This window comes from Plectropomus leopardus, chromosome 16 (genome assembly GCF_026936395.1).
Source record: "Plectropomus leopardus strain MGB_pleo_1.0 chromosome 16, ASM2693639v1, whole genome shotgun sequence".
NCBI lineage: Eukaryota > Metazoa > Chordata > Actinopteri > Perciformes > Serranidae > Plectropomus > Plectropomus leopardus.
In genome coordinates, this window is record NC_142191.1 from 14,657,668 (window position 1) to 14,679,200 (window position 21,533).

At 38.8% G+C, this 21,533-nt stretch overlaps 1 protein-coding gene across 1 annotated transcript in view; it reads left to right on the plus strand.

Annotated features, from left to right (window-relative positions):
- akap12b (A-kinase anchoring protein 12b) overlaps positions 1 to 21,533 on the plus strand; it is a 55,121-nt gene that overhangs the window by 3,446 nt on the left and 30,142 nt on the right. The window lies entirely within an intron of this gene.

The window sequence follows — 21,533 nt, forward strand, 5'->3', positions numbered from 1 at the left end:
TTGCTCACTAAATTTAAAATAGCTAGCCTATTATACATTTAAAAGCATGACTGTCTTTTTATTTTGTATTTTTGCGTTTATTAATATAAAGCAAGTTAGAATTGCTGCAAAATGTTGATAGATTAAAAAAAATCTAATGTTATGACAGATGTGATATCATAAAATTCACCAAGAAATGACAGTATTGTAGTTTTGCATATAATGATCGTATCACAATGTCTGCTTACTTGGTTTCCAAGAGATTTCAGCCAATAATAATTATTAGGGTTTCTTATTAGTCCCATCCTCTTTTGATAAGTATATTTGAAGGAGAGACCTAATGTATAAGCAGGAGCCTTTTAACCTATATGTGATTTAAAAAAACAAGGTGTCAGACAGGAATGCAACTAACGATTATGTTCAATACTAATTCATCTGTAGATTATTTTCTAGATTATGCTTAATTATTGTGTGTACAAAATGGTGAGAAAAGCTAGTAACAATATCCTGGAGCCTAAACTGACTTGATCACATGTCTTATTTTATCCAACCAACATTTCCAAACCCCCAAAATGTACTGTAACATACAGTAAGACAGAGGAAAGCAGCAAATTCTCTCACTGAAGAACCTCCACATGTCACATTTTAGCATTTTTGCTAAAAATTTGACTTAAATAATTAAATGGCAATCAATATAGTCGCTGATCAATTTTCTGTCATTTGAATAATCCATTAATTGACTAATCAGTGCTGCTCTGGTGTGGGACAGCTGACAACCTGTTTATCATTCCCTGTAACAGAACAAGACACTGTAAGCACTGGCACTTTATTGATAATGAATAACAGATTATAATATCCCTAAGAAACTTGATCCATGTCACTACATTTTATTTTTAAGAATAGAGCAACTAAACTCTGGTTGTTACCAGGCCCTTTTCATGTCTTGGCTGCGCAGTATGTTTTGGTCCAGCTGCCATCATCTGAGGGATCTTGCCGACTCTGCACTGTTACCTCGGTGTAAATTTGCTCAGCATTGTGTGAAAGAATATTTGGAAAGTGCCTACTAATGACTATGCATGTTTCGCCACCTGCTCTATTCACGCCTCGCACAACCTATTGGATTTATTGACTATTTTATGGGTTGAGGTCCACAGGTCAGATCTCGTGGCCCCTCTATCCTCCTCAAAGGTCAGCAGAAAGGTCAGATGACACAGAGGGTGACATTAAGTGAGACAGAAAGCTCAGAGGACAGTCAGGATTTAGCTATATTTGTCATCCTTGGGTTTTTTTGGGGAGGATTTGGGTTTTTTGCAGGTGTTTTTTCGTGCTGGCTTGTTTTCGCAGTTGTTTTCCAGTGAAGTGACGTCACCTGTGTGTCACTTGGATGTTTTGTTAAGTCCTGAGCTGTTATCGCAGGGATCATGGCAGTGGTAGTGTTTGCACTCGTATTTTACCAGTGACATTGGAATGTATGATATGAAATGCCTGAAAGCTGCCAGTCCAACTTGAGTGCATCTATTGTGCTTTGTGATTCCAGCTGTGAGAGAAGGAGATAAAGCTTGTGTGCTTAGACATATATTTGTACCACTGATAAGATGTCTCTCCATGTGGCAGTTTGTGGTCAATGTCCTGGACTGAAGCCAGCTTTAATGCCAAAGCACTGGGATTTCAGAGGCATACTGGACAATTTTGCTTTATTTGTAGAAATATGAGGTTCTACCTTATACTTCAGCTCCTCTACATTTTAGAGAAAAACATGCTGTTTTATTTTATCTGAATAATTGTTTGGGATGCAAAAAGTTAAAACTTTTGCCTGGGTCCAAACCTTTGAATTTGCTTACTCCACCAAGTTGACTGACGCTTCTGGCATCATGACATGAAACAGCAGTTTCTCAGTTGAGAAACAGTCGATCCATTGAATGTTGCTGGGGGGACTAAGGATTGGCCAATCAGCGGCACAGTCGGAGTAACACTGTTGTCAAGCGTTGTCATGTACCATAACCAATAAGGAAAAAAAACAGTATGGTTGGCATGGCTACATATCCGTGAACCTAAAGTGACATTAGATTTAAGTAGATACTTTCGTCTTTAGTGATTGGTTCAGTAAAATGTAATCCTGCTCACTAACTGAAATCGGTTTGAGTGGACCAGGCCTTTAGAGTTGCGCTGAGCTTTGAAGCCCATTTTTGTGACAGTGGAATTACATCTGTCATGTGATGCCATGTGGTCCAATTACACATTTTCCCTTTAAATTACTTGGTGAAAGAGAAGTCAGTAAATCAGTGCATGCATTTTTTGAGCATCACAACCCAAGTAGAATGACTAATTTCACTATGAGAATTTCATCCATTTGGCCTGATAACCTTTGAAAAGTCCAGAAGAGCCACAAAATTGAATCATCTTATCTCTATTCAAATCAGCAGAGGGCTAAACCAGAAGTAGCCAACTCGGCCAGTGGAAGTCCTTAGTGCGCCTGCTCTATGGGCCACATGGTGCAGAAGCAGTGCTGGTCATTCTGGTGATTTTATACATAGCAGTTGTACTTTTTTGTCAGTCGGAATGAAAGCTGTATCTAGGTCTCCTTATAAGTCCATGTAGTGGATGCGATGTCAGACTAAAGATGGAAATTTTGACTTTTTTTTTTTGCAGAATGAGTACTTTTGATATTTTAAATGTATTATACTGATTATACTGATTATGCATCCGTACTCTACCTAAGTTAGCTTTTCAATGCAGAGGAGGACCATTATCATAGTGGTAACACTAAGCATTTTCTTCCTGAACTATCTCAGAGAAAGGGAGGAGTAGCTTGAAAAACTGCAGATTTAACTGTGCCATTTTGTCTCTATGAGTGATAAACATTCAGGACATAAAAACAGATTTTGAAACCATCACATTAAATGCTGAATGTTGGCATTAAACTCAGGTAAAATGCATAGATGTTAATGGTTTATCAAGTATAGATGGTGTGTTTTAGGGCGAGAGGAGGGAAGTGTGGATTGTGTTTGGATGGTGACAGTGTGTGCTTGGTTGAAGCGGATGGAGCCGTCCTGTTTGATACATAGTCAATAAATATCCTCCTCACTCCACAGAGGAATTTTAGCAATGTCTCTCTCTCCACCGACCCACCTTCCTCATACCTCTTTGTCTCTGTCAGCTTCACAAGTATTATTAAAATAATCTAATTAACATCTTAATATGAGCAGGTCCTTACATGGGTTATAGAAGCTTAAGTTGCTGTCTTGAAGGTTGTGATGTTGTGACCTACAGTGCGGAAAACACAATATTAATGCTACAAAAGCTGTTTCTGCAACACATCTAAATATTTGAGAATGTTTTCAAGACATTTTGGTTTCATCCCCAAAATGTCTCATTTCCCAACACCACTAGCTATTATGTACTCCATAAAACAAGGAGATAAATAATGCAGTAAGTTATGCAAATGTTCCCTTTACCAAATCATGTCATCTAGATTCTTAAATGATTTTAAAAAAAAAAACAGTTTTTCATTAGATTGCTGTATTGAATTTATTAAACTGTATGTCACAAATTAATCTCTGACATTTCTGTCTCAGAAGCCCCTTTCAAACATGACATGTGTGACATTGCTTGGTTAATTGAAAGCTGTAGGTCTCTGTTTTGGAAGCCGTTCAAACTTTGTTCAAACATGACAGGACCTTCACAGATACAGATGCAAAGCTTGAACACTATTTGGCATTTTTTACGTAATGGTTGATCTGGGAAATTACTTTCAATGTTTGAAAAGAGACATTGTTGACTGCAGCAGGCTCTTGAATCTAGACGAGTCAGACTGGAATTATAGTTCTGTGATTGTGTAAAGATGCACAGAAAGGATGCTGTGGGTAACTGTGGGTTGCAGATATTGGCAGAGGATCGCCCTGACCAATTCTCAACAATGTTCAGTGTGACCCAGTGTGTCAAAGAAGTAGCTTGGTGAATCATGTTTGAAACAATACATAAAGAAAAAAATGTAATTTAAGTGAGAGACCGCCTTGCAAAACATCTCTGAACAGCACCCATGCACATTTGTAAACATGGAGCCTTTGGGCATGTCTAGCCTTAAGGTGCCTCCCATTCAAAATATGGCCCACGTTCATCTCCAAAAAAGGACTCAGTGTCATGGTTCCACTGTGGGTGATAAATAAATGTTGAGCAGAGTGATCACAAACAGTTTGCATGCTATGCTCTGAAATGTCCTGCCTTCACTGACAGTATATTTGATTTTATTCATGCTTTAAGGATAAGTTTCACTGAGTGCTATTGTTGCATGCTCTTTTGCACGTGTAACTGCACTGTAAAGTGATGGCACAATGTACATATTGTATATCACAAACAGCAAGGAGGGAAGTTACATGGGCCCTATTAAGCTTATTTTCAGGTTCATTCTTGTATTTTGGGTTTCCTCTTGAACATGTTTACATACTTTATACTCATACCGTCTGTGCAGGAACACCTGTATTCACCCTCTGTTTGAAACTTTTTTAGCACCTGTCTTTTTAAGCACACCTTATAAAAAAAGCCCAGTTTGCTCTGATTGGTCAGTTTTTCTGGGTCTTCTGAGTCTTTTGTATATCTACGTGTCTGCATTGTCATTGCGGTCGAGGGAACGACTAACGGAGAATAGCTGCAATTTGTACCATGAAAAATCACCAATAAAAGCCTCTAAACCAAAATCTACAAAACCTAACATGTTCCAGCAGAAATATGATCCTAAATCGAGGAGAAATTAAGGCAGCCTCTAGCTCAGCTGGTAGAGTGTGCGCCCCATATGGCTTAAGCTTCAGCAGCAGCTCAGGTCTGAGTTCGGCCTGTGGCCTTTTGCTCCATGCCAGTCCCCTTTTCTCACTCACCTTTCCTGTCTATCTTAAGCTGCCCTATCAACAGAGGAAAAAATGCCCCCAAAATAATCTTTTTAAAAATCGAGGAGAAATTATAAACATCAACAAGCAGGATTTGCAACATGTTAGCATGTAGCAGTGTAGGCTACTTCATGTAAAAACTTGCGTAGCATGACTGGAGCAGAAGACCATAAAAAGTCATCTGCCACAAGTTGATGTCTTGAAAGTAGACAAAAATGTAAACGGAGTATTCAGAATGGTCTGAAGGTCTGGTCTTTGCTCATTTAGAATACTCTTATAAGTTTGTTCAGTATAAACATCAGACAGTGTAACAATATATATGACAGACAAAAAAGAAAAGGATAATGGAACAAAAATAAGATCTTCAGGTTACTCTTCAAGCCACATAAAAATCTTACAGTGATGTTACAACAGTGACCTTAAAGAAAAAATACTACGACTTACGGTGCATTTGTCTCCTTCTGCCTCTTATTCTCTAATTTCTTAATCCACTCCCCTTTTGTGCACCCCAGCCAGAAAGGAGACACTGTAACTGTTATGAAACGACAATAAATGTAAGTGTTTTTATTCACATCCTAAACCAACACATCACAAATAGTCACCTGAACATGAGACCTCCATCACATGTCAGGTCCTCCTGCTGTCACAACAACAGCGGCAGGTGACTCTAATGATCCAACATCATGTTATGTAATGTAATGTGTGTTGATTAAGGCTGGTACGTTCCTGTATAATGAGCTGCAGCTGATCAGACGCCGCTGCGGCTCTGATTATCCTGTTTTGCAGAGAGAGAGAGAGTAGAGGGGGGAAGCGGAAGGGGTCAGACAGAGAATCCATTGAGGATGGGCCGGGACGGGGACAAGCCGGGGGCCCCTGTGTGCACCGGCCCAAAACAAGAGGAAGGAACCGACAGGAGAGGGGGTGGGGCAGTGTTTTGGGTGGGCAGGGGTAGAGTGGATGGGTGTGCAGTCCAGAGAGAGGGAAAAAGGACTTTGAAAAAGAGAGAGAGGGGGACCTCTCAGGGTGACATAAAGGCAGATGAATCAGCCAGTTGTTCCCTCAGCCCTCCCTCCTGCCTGATTTTTAAAAGACACTGGGCTCAGGTAAAATAAACCACCTCCTGCTCGTTTGACTAGATGTGATTCAAAACTATCATTTCTTTGGTGGACTTTAAACTGCGGATGCTTAAGTCAAACAAAAACACTGAGTTCAGGTGACACCTCCTCTTGTTCTTTAGTTGTGCAGCAGCATTATGTGTAAAGTGGTCATTAGACCAAGCAGCGATACGAAAACGAACCAGCAGTCAGTCATCGTTGTCATTTTTAGCGCATGTTCATTACACAAAGCACCAGTCGGCATGCATGAGAAGATAACGTTATTGTTTCCTGAATGCAGTAACCAGTGTTTTGAAAAATCTACACTTCAGAAGTCACTCAAAAAAGTTATATTTTAGTGATCTATTACAACAAAACCAAATCATATGTTAACAAAAATATATGTATATGTGTAGATGGGGCCTAAAAGTGCATACATTTCACATGGCAGCAGATCTAAACTGGCAAATGCATTCCTGCTCGTCTGTATCATACAGTGTATACCCTCTGTGAACTGAACGTCATTTATGTTATAGTACTGAAAAATAAACAATATTAGAAAATTATTTACCAGCCAAAGGTTAGTTGACCTGAATACAAACCAACAGGTCTTACACTGAGTTCATCGAGTTCTTGTCAGAGGGGTCAAAGTAATGCAGTTAATCATACATCATATGAATGTTGTTATAAGTTAAGTGAAATATAGGATATATAGGAGGACAAAATAAACTCCTCCTACCAAAAGTCCATCAACTGTGCTTTACACGTGTACAGGCATGAAGCATCTAAGCATGAGGGAGTTTTTATTGGAAAACAGAAAGATGGACTAAACCCCCCAAATGCAATTGGAAGTTTACATAGTTTTACTTAAAGCAATAGTAATGATTCTTTTTTTCTCTGAAATGTATCATGTGAACTTGCGTTTCTTGCAGTCATTAACTGTAAATGTTTTCCTCATTGTGATAAATTATACTGCACATGTCAGATCACAAAATTGGTGTAAAAAGCTTGAAAATCTCAAACTGACTGGTGAATCGAAAAAGGCCGACGTAAATCCAATATTAAAAGTCTACAACAGATAAATTACCACTGCTTAATAAATTGAAGCTGACTATTGGAATTTTGAATTTCCATGACGGTTATTTTGTCTTATTGTCTTGTTGAAGAGAATCAAAATGAAGCTTTCTGTTCGTGAATCTGTCCCTCTGCCAGCTTCATATCTTCCATCTCACAGACTTACTGCCAGTAAAAAACACAGACTTGTGTTTGAGGATATAAAAAACGGGAGCTCTTTTTTGTTCCTCTCCCCTCGCCGCTTCAACAAATTAGACTTCACACCAATAGTTTGATCTAATAATGAGTCCACAGGACAATATAAAATCCCCAAATGGCATCAAGATGTTACATAATGTTAGAAAAGATATTTCATTTTTGTCTACAGTGCTTGTTTGTTTTTACAGTGTCTGTACAGTGTTGCCAGCTCCTATTTCCAGTTCAGCTATCCATTTAATTGTTTAACCTGAAAGTTTTCTCGTCTTTCCACAAATTATTAGAAATTAGAAGACACTGACCACATTGAAAAAAGTATGTGATTTAACAAACTTGTATGTGGTACATAAGAATGTTAATGTTTTGCTTAAAAATCTGGTTGCTGTTAGTTTGTGCACATGCACCCAAAAAAGAAACTGCATTATGTGGAAATTTTAAAATAGTGTGTGATAAGTAGTGGAAATACTGGAAGTTTTTACCTTAGCTTATCATAAGTGAAGTAAACTTTGATTTCACAGTGTCATGGCTTTGAAATAATAACACCAGATGTGAAAATGGGTTCCTTTTAAGCCTGGCTTTCCTTATGCAACTCTGTCTGCTACCAGGTACGATCTCCCCAGAAAGTGAGGCTCTATTTACGGCACAAAGGCAATGTGTCAACTATGTTGCAACCAGAACAGGAAGAGGACAGCTCTTTTTTTTCCCCGTGGTAGCTAACCGTAGCTATCCCAAAGAGTTCCAATAGTCTTTTTTACAGAGACACTGTTTCACCACTGTTAGCGCTTCCTGTGCTGATATGATACTTAGAAAAGGTACAAATGTAATGTATCTATGTATTGCAGAAATGTACAATGCCAGTGTTTTCCCTGGTGTCTGGGCTGGGCACAAACAATAATATCATCTCTCAAAAATCGAATAGTGTTTATTTTTCTGATGACTGCTGTTTGTACTATGTGTATGTATGCAGTAAAACTATAAATTATCTTATTACATCCTAATTCATGTGACATTTGCCAGTGGGTCCAAACCTGTGGATCATTGTGGCAACATAAATCTGATGTTCATGAGATGATTAACAGACATATTTATCCTTCATTGAAGTCTGTATTTTCTTTGTATTTCTCCCTATTTTTAGAAAAGATTAATGTTGTTAAAAAAGGAAATTAAAAGACTCAAAGAGCAAAAGAGACTTTCAAAGATGCCAAAAAGATGAAAGAAAAGGAGACTGTTTCAGCTACTGACGTGTTTGTTTTGGTGCCATGCTCACATTGAGGCTTTGTTTGGAAATTGCATTAACACAAATAGGAAAATGGGCTTTTATTGAGTAAAGACATTAACAACTTAGATGCAGCTTTGGCTGCAGAAACACATATGACCTTCCAGTATCAGTGTTTCTCCTCAGTATTGATGGTGGAGGTGAGAGCATTGTCCTGTTGTGATGATGTGTTATTGAATGTGAAGTCTGGCCAGCAGGGCTTGGCCTTTTCCACAGCCCCACAGGGACTGTTACAGCCACTCCGTCCAAATCGATCATTATGATTGGAAGACTCTGTTACATCAACGTCCTTATTATACTTCATTTCTTTACTGTTTCACCAGTTTGTGAGTGATTTTTTTGTCCTTCTGCAAAAGCAGGCCCTTGGATCAAAATAATAAATGAGTCTCCCTGCACAGTTAGATCGTGATCATGCACACAATCTCATTACAGTATAATGGCTTTGTTCATCTCTCACACAGACTGCTCTGAATAGTGAACAGCTGAGCTACGATATGAGCTACTTCTTATCTGTCCTTTCCTCTGTGTGTGAAATGATGGATTGTTGGTTGATTTTAGGAGTTTCATATATTTACTCCCTTATCTATGTCTGTAAGTTGGTATAGATGAGGCATGAGGAGTCGTGTGGTTTTTGTTTTAGTGCTGAGTCCTTCACTGCGACACTGTGCTCAAAATAACCTCTCTTACCTCCATTACATCACGGGCCTCTGTGGACTCACTCATCCATCTTGCCTCTTCTTTCTTTCTTCTTCTTCTTCCCTCTTCTATTTTAGCTCCATGATTCATCTTTTTATCTTTCTACTCACCGATCATCTCTTTACTCCTCACGCTGTTGGAGCGAAAGCGCAGCAGGTTTATCCATTTTGAGTGACATGACTTTTTTTTTTCTCCCACACCGTTTTGTTTATTGATATTTCAGGGCACACATGAATCTTTTAGTTCAGCTTCTACATTTTTATGCCCATGTCTGGACAAATAAACAAGAACTCCTGTATATATGGAGGGATAGAGAGATGTTATAGTGATAATGAAAATTAGTATAAAATTATGAGAAAAATCATCATAATAAGTAATGATAATCATTACTGTTATCATCATCATAGAAATAAATATAAAACAACAACAAATACAAAGGAATGGTAATAATAAAAGAAATATAACTAAATAAATATATAAATAAATAAATATAAAAATAAATAAAACAGAAAAATGGACATTGACAATACCATGTGATGTAATTTCTTGCATCCACTAAAACAAATGTGCTCTTTCTTGATTGAAGTAGCTTATGTAAGCTAGATAATCAGTATTTCGTCTTCCAGCAAGCCTTCATATCTGCATGACCAAATAGATAATTTGCCCTCCAATTTGACCTCTGTCAGCATTTGCTTGTCTGTTGTCCTTGTTGGCCAAAAGACAACAAAAAAATTTGGTTTTTCGAGATGTGGCATCCATATTCCAGTGTCACTACATCAATCTAGTCTATGGATGTAGCTTTAGCATGGATCTGATCCCTGTGAAAATGAAAATAGCATCTGTCTCCCTGTCACATAAAAAGCATAGGGAAGAAAGCAAAACATTTGTCTGTCTGTGAAAGTCGTCAATATGTTTATGTGTAGATGCTGTAGTAACAAAACACTACTTGGGTGTTATTTTGCACTAAAATTTTATGTGGACATGAGACACCTGACATTGTGCAAATGGAAAGAGAGCGATAGATTTTATGGCATGTCAATTCCACCACTGGGAAAGAACAGTTATTATTTTCAAGACCAAAACAGGTCAACTGTCAAGAAAACATGAACTTTCAAATCCCAGCTAAAGAGCCTTTTCCCTACATTGTTGGTTTTTCAGCCTCACATTAGGTATTTTATTTAGAGCTGTAAAAGGTGTGTGCTTATCCCCTCTTTCATGAACTCCTTTACCTCTCTCAAGTTGCTGCCTTCTGTTGCTCTTCTTTGCACATCTATTTTTCATCAGCTCTGGTCCTGATGCAGCACTAACTGCTCCACAGAGTGCAGTGGAATATGTGTTAGGTCACGACGTGTGTGTGTGTGTGTGTGTGTGTGTGTTTGTTTGTGTGTTGCACTGGTGTGTGTACAGTGCTGGTGGGAGTCGGACCGTTTGAAGGACAAACGGTGAATCATAGCCCAGGTGCAGCTGCTTTCTTGGTTAGCATACTCATGCAGGACGGTGTAGGTGCTCAAATCTTTACAGCTGAGGGGCCTTAGATTTACCTTATTGACCAAACACACAGCTTGTATATCACAATTCCCGTCAAATAACAGTAAAACCCACTGATCTGTAAAAAGGCCAGTAGTGACGTAAAGTATGCACTCAAGTACTGTACTTAAGTGCAAGTGTAGGTGTACTTGCTTTATACATCTACTCCACCACATTTCAGGAAACATATAGTACTTTTTGCTCCACTTCAATTGTCTGAGAACTACTGTTAGCAATTTTTTGCAGATTATAATCTGTAATAAGGATGTAGAACATGATGTTCTGTAAGTTAAATTACCCAAAAGTATATGGAATACATGAAATGCTGCTTATGTATAAATGCTAAGCAAATTAATAAAAAACAATGAGATATAGATCAATGTAACAATGACTGGAGCTATGCTGCTTCATGATATGAGAAATGTCAGTCTTGATAGAAGTATACTTTGTGTATAATATGTAACGGGACACTTCTGTATATTTTAACCTTGACCCTAATTTCCCGTGTTTTTTTGTGTAAGTGACTAGACACCAGTTTTTGAAATTTGGTCCAGTATTGAAAGAGACTGCTGCATTTGCAAAGGTGAAACAGGCTGCAGTCTAATCCCTACAGGCAATTGTGCACTGTCAGTTTACACCCACTAAAAGTTTCTGTTTGTTTCTGTCACTATCAGGCTCAGATTGTTATTAAATTACCCAAAAGTTGTGTCTGACAAGATTAAAGAAAAGGCCTTACAGTTTCCTTACCTTTTGCTGATCCGGTCTGTTTGTGTGTATAACCAAATCTCAAAAAGAAGTCAGTTTTGAAATCTCACAGACTTTTCCACACTGTTGAAATCAGCTAAATATTCAGCCATGACATTGAAAATATTTTGGATAACAATAAGCCCTGCTGTCTGTAACACAACAACCTCTTCCTGGCACTTTTCTCTCCAACTCTCACTATTTTTTTCAACATGGTTTTTCATGCAACAAGTCTCCTTTCACAAGATTTCACAGACACAAAAACATGGGAAAATAGGATACTGGTTGAAAAATACAGAAGTTTCTTTTAAGCACATTCACATTTATGCAATGTTGGGTCCACTACTTATGTTGTAGTATTTTTTTTTATTCAGAGTTGCCTTTATAGACCTAATTTTTTTCTCTTGAACAAGCATTTTAAGGTTGATGGCTCTGACTAAAGTCAGGAGAAACCATACCCAAAGATGCAAAACATGTCACTTCCTCCAACAACAAACAAATGTCAGCTGTAATTGGAAGAGCCGTGACTCAACTCATGAAGTAAAACGTGCTTTAGTCACACACCACATGCTGTACTGTATACATGCTGCATGTGGACTCTGTAAGTGGTGTCTTATGATGCCCACTGCCCACACGCAGCACAGTGAATCATGGTGGTCACTGCTTACTCATTTAAAGGCAAGACGAATTGTTGTTTTAAATGCCTTGGTACAGCATTACCAGGAGAAGCTGCTCAGATGTAAACAGATTCCCCAAGCTGATATGCTTAACATGTACTTGTTGTGACTGAGACAGCTGTCAGACTAGTTAATTGCATTAGCGGACTAAAGCTCATATAGTGTTCCTGCTCCGTTAGGCAGATGAATGGAAGTAATGAGACAAGAAGAACAACTCTAAGGAGCTGGTTGTATTCTGGCAAGAAAACTTTTTTTAAAGCTGTTTTCTTTCACATTACTTTGATATTGTTAAAATGAAAAGGTACACCATTACATCTGAGAAAAACCTGGACAAAAGATATGACTTACGTTTCCTAATGTGTGTCTGACCGATAAATACACTGATACCCAGCACTAACAATGTCTAGTACTGGACGTAAATTTACTAGGTGGCATAAAAACGTCTCCAAGTAAATGTTAATGTTGATCTGTGCTTGATTGATGTTTAAATGGGTAACTATTTGCTAACCCAAGGTGATATTATGTCAATTTTATGTTTACAGGTTTTTGCAGTTTTCCAAAGTTGAAAAGAACCAATGTTTGTCAAAATGTTTTTTTCCATTAAGTAATATACCCTTTACCTAACCGTATAGATAGGTACTATAAAACACAGCTGTTTCACATCTTTGCATTCTTATACAGGGTTTCTACCAAATAGACAACAACAACAACAAAAAAAACAATCAGCTATATGTTTTTACATGTTGAATTTTTATATTACGCACATTTTTGTGAGTGTTTTGGTCATTTTTGTTATGTTTTGTGTTGGAAGAGCTTCAAGTTAGCTAGTTTATTTACTTTAATATAAAAAAAACCCAACAAAAACAAGTATAAATGAGTTCTTGAAGTAATTAGATTGAAATATTAATTTCAAACAGTATTTCATAGTATAACAATGCAGTTTTGTCTACACATAAACAGAACAATATGATCATGTTGCAACATTTTCAGGAAAGTATGGGACATAATAGGACTTCATTGTCTGTGCTAATAAATAATAGATTAAGATCATGTGCCCAAATCCATTCATGCTCCAGTTATTACTTCTCTTCACTGTACTTGTCACTGCTTCTTAACCACACACACCCAAAATACCTGACTTTGGAAACTGTTTTTCAAACTATTTGGATAGCTTCACCTTTAAGTGATGCATTTGACCCTGGATGTTGTTTCTGTGCCAAAACTTAGAGCATATAGACATTAGTAGGGCAATCATCTAAAAGTAATTTGAGGCCTAAAGCCAGAAACAACAGTCTGGTTTAAATGTCTCACTAATTAAAGCCACGTTTAAAGCGTTTGTGCAAATCCAGACACCCTCTCTCACTAGTCATCTTCTTTTCTAACATATGACTGTGGAGCTCAGATGCTTATCGGGGCTCAGAGATATTTAGAGATTCATGACAGGAGGGTCAGCAAAGGGGGTGGATTTGTTATTTCAACCCAGTTAGAAAGGCAGGCCTCTGGGGTCAAACGCTGGCCAGTGTGGCCTGATTATGATCGTGTCCTGGGGGGTCTTTCTTGTGTCCATGCAGGCTGTTGTTGTTTGGCTCCGTTTGCTGTTCAAGTGTAGCAGCAGATGAAGGGACGGGGGTGATGAAAAACAGATTGTGGGAGGTATAGAGAGAGTCAGGTTAAAGGGTTGGTGATGCAGTGATGTAGGTAGAGGAGGACAACCAATCTGTTGTCCTAAAATATCAGCGAACAGGTGTGTGAGTCTGCATCTTTAAGGTCACTTGGGATTGCATTTCTTTCTTTCTACTCAGTCTCTTCCTCCCGCACACGATCACGCACAGACACACACATACTTGGGTTATTTTTTATCATTCAGCTGTTTCATTTTTCTAATTCTCCCTTAAGTTTGTGAGCCTGAAATTAAATACTGCTGACAGTAATGTAAACAGACTGATGTGGTTTCCAGGGCTAATAAGTAGTTGACCACATATGCATTATATAGGGATGCACCCATTTATAGGCCAAACATCGGTATCGGCCATTATTTGCCTTGTTGATGGCCAACAGCCTATCTGCGAATAATACGACATTCACTGATGGCAGTGGTCGATGTTTATCTGTTGTGTCAAATAAGTTTTGTGCAGGCTAAACAGCAGGGCCTGAGACTAACAGCATCCCGGTGAAAATGGAAAATGTGTTTGTGTCGAAAAGAGATCTTCCCGGGGAGACCTTCCAGAAAAAAAGGATGCATTAAACTCACTATTAACGCATTTGACAGTTGTGCTGTGTAACTGCTGGGTTGTAAGTGTTTTATATATAACTGAGACTGCATCCTGTCTATGCATAGACCTAATTATTAAATATTGAAGGTATGCAGCAGCATGACACTCGGGGTGGTAATGTCTACTAGTGGAATATCTCAAAAACCGACATTTGTTTGCTGGATTGCGGTGACATTTTATGCCGAATAATTTATAATTCCCAGATGGTGAAGGCTAATAACTTTGTTTATCCCCTGACTCTTGTGACTTTCAAGGTGTCCCATACCAAAACTATTTTAAAGCCATCATATTACTGAGTTTGAGTAATCCAATCCTGAACTGAAAATTGTATTTTGTCATGAATTGCAGAACAGTTTTTAACTTTCAGCCAAACACTACACAGAAATGACCTTCATCCATTTAAAGATAAATTACTAGAAAAACTGGCAGCCTCACTTTTGGACACAAGCGCATACAAACTCAAGGAGACTGGAAATTTTTCGTATACAGTTTGTGTCTGTGTGTTTACTGTTTAAGAGCTGACAGATTTATTGTAACGGATTCCTCTCTTCCTGAAAGCCCCCATAAACAGAATCAGTCAAACCTGCTCTGTGTAAATAGTGCAAAAGTGGACGAGACAACTGGAATGAAAAAGAGAGCGATAGAGGAGAACAAAAGACGGTAAAAAGGAGATGCTTGTAAATTTGAAATACATCTGGATATGACTTGATGCAGTCAGACTTGGTCCCATCCAAATGTTTTAGGGATTACTGTGAATTTATCTTGCACAAATATTTTTTAAGGCAGAAGATTTGAACAAAAACTTGAACTTTTTTTTTTACTTGTTTGACTCTGTGTTTCTTTTTTCACTGTAAACTGCTCTGGACTGAACTTGCATGTGCATGGGCACACACACACACACACACACACACACAAACACACACACACACACACACACACAGGTATTCACAGTCAGAGCACCTGAGCAGAGTTTAAGGACTGTGGAAACAGTGAGAGTGCTCTTTGGGGGTCTTGTCAGGCTTTGATCTTTGGTATGTACTGAATGTGGGGGTCAGGGATAATAGATTGGGGGCTGGCAAGGGTGAAGAGACATGAAGGGAGAGGGAGACAGACATGATGGTCACACAGGCCTCTGAACCCCTCTCCCGAGATAGACCTGAGTGAAATATTTTTTGTTTTAACCTGCTTGGAGGAGTCAGTGTTACTGTCGGCTGAATCTCATCTACGGGGAAAAGTTCTAACTTTACTAAATGGTCTTTTTAACTTTATAGATGGGGCTTGCTTCATTTGCCGTAACAAATCATTTACTGGTATTTGATGTAAATATGATGTGTAACATTAAAAAATGTAGATTAAAATGGATTTTGATGCAGAGCAAATAATGTAATTGAATCACATATTGTCTTATAGAAGGAAAAGTTTTTGGACATTTTGGGAAATCTACACTTATGTGCTGTCTTGACAATCAAAACATGGAAGTGGACTGCTGTTTGTTGAGAGTTGCAGTTAGCAATTACAGTTGCTAAGGCATTTCCAAATGCTGCCAGTCTCCCCCAAAATCTGCATATGCACGCAGCAGCCAGTCTCATCCTCTGAACAGCATGACCATGGATGAGGAAGTCGGAAAGCAGGTGAGGGGGTCGAGTCCTCCTCTGTAAAACTCCTTAGAACCGTAAACAATAAGCCTTACTCATAGACTCCAACAGGATGATCGACTGAACATAATACGCGTCATTCTGGCTTTCTGTTTCTCATCTCCTTTCTCTTTCTGTCTTTAAAATCTCTGCTTACACCTCCTCTCACTCCTCCTCTCCTCTGCCTTTATCTCTCCACTCTTCAATCCTCCCTCCAACATCGTCCACCTCCTTTCGTCTGTTCCAAGACTCTTACCACACCTCAGAGGTCAGAGGTCACAAGTTAACTGTCACGTACAAACTACGACCCCACAGAGAGTCTTTAAGCCTGTTATGTCCTACTGCGACTTTGCCTGTGTGTGTGTGTGTGTGTGTGTGTGTGTGTGTGTGTGTGTGTGTGTGTGTGTTTGTGTGTGTGTTCACTTGGGAATAATCCCAGATTGCTCGTGTTTCACTGAGACTTTACTGAGAATTTAATGTCAATGAAACAATTTTTTTTCTTTGATTTTCTGTGTTTCTTTTCTTTATATTTGTGCATTGTTAAAAGGTCAGGACACTGTAAAACAGCATCAGTTATGTTTTTATCCGTGTGCATTTTCAGCAGCACTTCCCTGAGTCATAAACAATTTACTGGCAATACAGTGACCACGCCAAACAGATGAAGTCAATTAATGAACGCTGTTTCCACTGCATCATTGTGCACTGTATTGTGATTGACATGTATAATTTGTTTTGTGGTGAGCCGGAAATTACTAAGCTACTGCATCTGATATCAACTTCTTTCTACAAGGATTCCCAGATATATTAAATCCAATAACATCTGCATTGATCCACTACTCTGTTGCATGAACCCTGTATTAGGCTTAAAACCATCTTGACAACAATTTCTATAAATCACTGCAGAGCTGCAAAATAAAAGGAATCAAATGCAAGCTATAAAGCCAAACAATCCTGTTTTTGTACGTGAACTCATAAATCCAGTTCATTCACAATTTTTATTTGAACAATTCCTTTGATAACATTACAAAGACAATCCTCTTCTGTTTTGAGTGGATTTAAACAAAGGTCACCAAAGCTCTTTTTGCATAGTTCAGCCCCTTCTCATGAGACCTGAGTTTGAGATATAATTTGCCAGCTGCGTCACCCTCGTCTCTTCCATTAACCCCCTCCTCCTGCCTTGTGTGTTTGGTTTAAGGGATATAAATCACCTCTGCTGGCCTTTGTGGCGTGATTTAGGGGACAGCAGGGTTGTCTCTCTCTCTCTCTCTCTCTCCGTCTCTCTCTCTCCTGAAGCCGCTGAGTGTTGAGGCGTAGCCAAGACGTGCATGTGAGAGGCACACAGGAGAAAAGAAGAATCAATGATAAATTCAGGATAAAAGTGAAAGCAGAAAGAGTGTTAAAGTGAGAGGAAGGATTGTTGGATAATGGCAGTGGAGATAATCTAATCTCTCCTCCAGTGCTGATCCAGAAACTTTAGGTCATTCTCATCGTGGATAATCAGATGGGAAGGATTTAAAGTCTATCTGAAGGCTTTACTGCACATTGTGGACTGACTAATTAGACTTTTAAGGATTTAAGGATTTTTTTTGTCGTTGAAGGATCACCAAAGACAGTTTCACATATACCCTATGAGGCAGAGAGATATGATCAGTCTGTTTATGTTTGTGAAAGTTGAACAGCACTCATTATCCAAACTGTCAGGAGATCTTGTTTCTGGGCAGGAATTGTGATGTATTGGGCTTAAAGTTTAGCTCCATGTTATGGAAAAAGAGTAATGTCAGCATATGCATGTTTTAGCAACACAGTGCATGAACAGCATTTTTCCATTACTACCTTGGCCCAGGCTGATATTGAAATGTAATGTTGCAACACAAGTGGAATCAGTAAAAACACAGCTCTTTCAGCCAATGTGTTTTCAAGTTCCTTCTCTTTACTATGTAGCAAGGTGTATGAGTTTTCTACGTTTTCTTTTTGTCAACAAAAAGCATGAAAAGATCATAACCAACGATGCGTTTGCCTGTCTTTTGACTTACCTATTCTAAATGTGCCTCCTTACCTAAAGCCCATTGGTTCCTACTGTAGAATCCAGGGCACAAATATATAGTTTCATATTTTTTAAACAGGCATTTGCTTGGGAATAGTCTCAGTTGCGGATTAATACACAATTGGTGCTTTACTGAGTATTTAAAGGCAGCAGAAAAATGTATTTAGGAATGACTCAAAGTAAACTGCAGTACCCATATTCATTGTAATTATGGAGAATTTCACCTAACACACATTGTTTTACATTGATGTGTTTTTAAAGTTTTAAAAGTGTAAAAGTGCAACAGAAGTAGATGAGTCAGGCTAAACAGCCAATGCTTACTTTGTAGGATCAGTTTATTACTTCTTTTGTTCTTTAATGTGATCTGTTGACGATGAGAAAAATGTAAAATATCACTAACCTTGTCCTTGAAAAGGCAACTTCTTTGTTTTTTAACCTGGACTCTATTTACCCATGTTTTTTCCTGTTTTTTTTCTCTAATTGGTCCAGTAATGAGTTCAAACACTGCAGCTGTGAAACAGGCCGCAATGTAACCATTCAGGGCCCGTCCATTAATTTATGTCCACTAAAAGTGTCTGACAACCTAATGGAAATGATCAATATAGAGATAGACCTTTTCGTTACAGTGTAAGATCCTTTTGTTTAATCAGGAACCGCCAACTATTTATTTAAATGTAATCACGTGGGTTAGATGATAGCAGTTTTATGGCTCTTTCTGGTTAAACAAAAAGGATCTTAGTGTCTAACAAAAGTGTTATGTCTGTAGTGATCTGAGCCAATAATCTTTTGTCAGTGATAAAACAAGCTCTTTTGGTGGATGTAAATTGATGTTTCATGTGCCCCAAGTGGTTACATTGCAGCTTGTTTTGCTGCTACCGGCTGCAGCACTCTCACTCAGTAACGGACCATTTTAAAAATTGTTATTCCAGATAGTCACTTAGGCACAAAAACATAGGAAAATAGGATAAAAAGGACATGTGATTTAATCCTTTGTTCTGTCTTTGGCCAGTTCGGCTTTACCTGTCTGCCACTCATTGTAATTATGTGTTTAAACAATTTGATTCAACAAGTTAGATTAAGCAGACAATAGTATTAATTTATAAGTCTGAATGGTTACTCAGCAATTACCGTAAGTGCCGCTCAAGTCTGCTGGCAGACAGACACCAAGGGCCTGATGGATGTGTAAACAAGTGAAAGAGGCTGCAGAGAGGGAGGGATGCAGAGCATTTAGCTTCTTGTGATAAATGAAGATGAGACCCATAACAATTGAAAAGTGTTGAAACACGTATCAGAGAGGCAGGAGCAGAATATGTAAACAGAAACTTGAAACAGAAACTTGAAATGCAACTAGTTAATTGAATAATTAATGAACTGTAACATCCACCTACAATGCAGTATGTGTCACATGGATGGAGGGTATACATCTCACCCGTGTGCTTCTCTAGTCTTGTTAAATTGTGCTGCAAAATGGAAAAATGGCAATTGTTCTTAAATAACAATAAATCTACTCAAATGATTTCCAATAAGATAGATTAATTCAGATCACATTACAAAGAAAACCAGACAGAAAATATTTTTTTCTTGCTGTTGTTTTGTTTCGTGACAAGCAGGTCTCAGTCTGTCTTTAGGTCTCTGCGGCAGACCATGCTGACCAAGCAGATGTCAAAAAATGCACAACTGGCAGCTAAACTTCAATATATTCTGTCTGGGAACTTGTGAAAGGAATTCAGAGCAGCTCAGGCGAGGGAGTACTTACCACTTTTCGGGTCAGTTCAGTTTCAGTTTCCTGGAATGATAAACTGGAACTTTCATTTTAATAATACCATCACAACCTCTACTCTCAATCATCTCTAAATGGGTGGGATACGAGATCCTCCCTATGACATGAAATCCTCCTTCCTTATCTGCTAACATGAGACTGTAATGCACAATGAACAGTTTAAATAACTGCACAAATACTATGCACCAGGACCAGAGAAAATGTTTTTTTATTCCATACATTCTTCTTCCATGTCAAAACCTGGCGCCTGCATTACCCATTTCGCCCACTTGCAGCTTGTTTTGACATACTAAGCCCCCAGGAACAGTGCTGGACTTTGACATGGTGGCTAGACTGGAATTACAACTTTGAGGACATTGACATGATGCCATGAGGTCCAAAAGGACTCAAGTCAAGTCAATTTTACTTAAGCCAATTATCCCAAATCACAATTTGCTTCAGAGGGCCTTACAGCATACAAAATTGAAATCCTCTGTCCTTGGATGGTAGCTGCTCAACCAGCGAAAGTTTCTAGTGCGCCTGCTCTATGGGCCCGGTGATGTGGGATTAGAACAGAGGATCAGAGTGATTTTACACACAGAAGTCAAAGTTTTTTGCTTCATGTGCCAATGAGCAACTTTCATAAGAATAAATGCCTTTGACACCACATCCAGTTGTCTTTATACCTCCATGGAGGATTAAGATGTGTTATGCCAGTAGTTGCTAAAGTAGCCTTGAGCCACTAGCCCCATCCAGAGATAAGGTACAAGCAACAGAGGTCTGCTAACCTTTCTTCTTTTAAACTACACCACCAGATTTTTGTCATTTTCAAACGTGTAGTCTTTCGTGGCCAGTGACATCACTTGAGGCATTTTATCAGACTTAACACATCCACTGTGGACATAATTCCCATTGATTCTGGTCTCAGTTTCCTTGTCGATGTTATGGCCCAGGACGCTCGTTCATCCTCATCCTGAAGCACTCTCTGCCGCTGCCCTTGAAGGATTTATCCTTACAGTCTTACACTTGCTGTGGTGAGAATATAGCGCAACATTTTGACGCCAAGAAGAAGGAGTGGCATTTTGACGGGGTCAGAGGGGACTAATGTGTTAACTTAGGGACAGAGGTGGTCAAAGGGTGACCATTTGGGGGAGGTAAACTGGGCACCGTCAGGTGTTGGGGGGGGTCTGTGGAATTTTTGAAAGGGGGTAAGGAATGCTGGGAATGCCAGTCATGAGGTGTGTTAGAGGAGGGCGGGGTCGCTGTGGCTCTGGAGGTCAGCTGATGGCTCACACATCAAATCTGATCATCGGTGCCGATGACTTAAAAAGGACATAAATGACAGCACCATCCTCCTCTGAGTTAGAGCATTTAAACCACTGAGCTTTTCATGTGTGTGGGTACATGTGAAGGCTTCCGAAATGCCATAATTATCTTGTCTGGCTTTAGTTATATTTCAATTTTTTAAAAAAAACAGGGGCTGGTTTGCAGATTGCAAACAGTGGCAGCATCATGTTTCATAAATAACTGTCACTTGCAAATCGCAGACACATTTCCAAGTCCTACAGGGCTCTCGCATGCTTTTGACTGGGTTGCAAGTGTGGTTTTAGTTTTGATAAGTAAAATGTGGCAAAGGGGAAATGATCCTATGTTGCAAATTACATGCATGTTTCCAATTTTG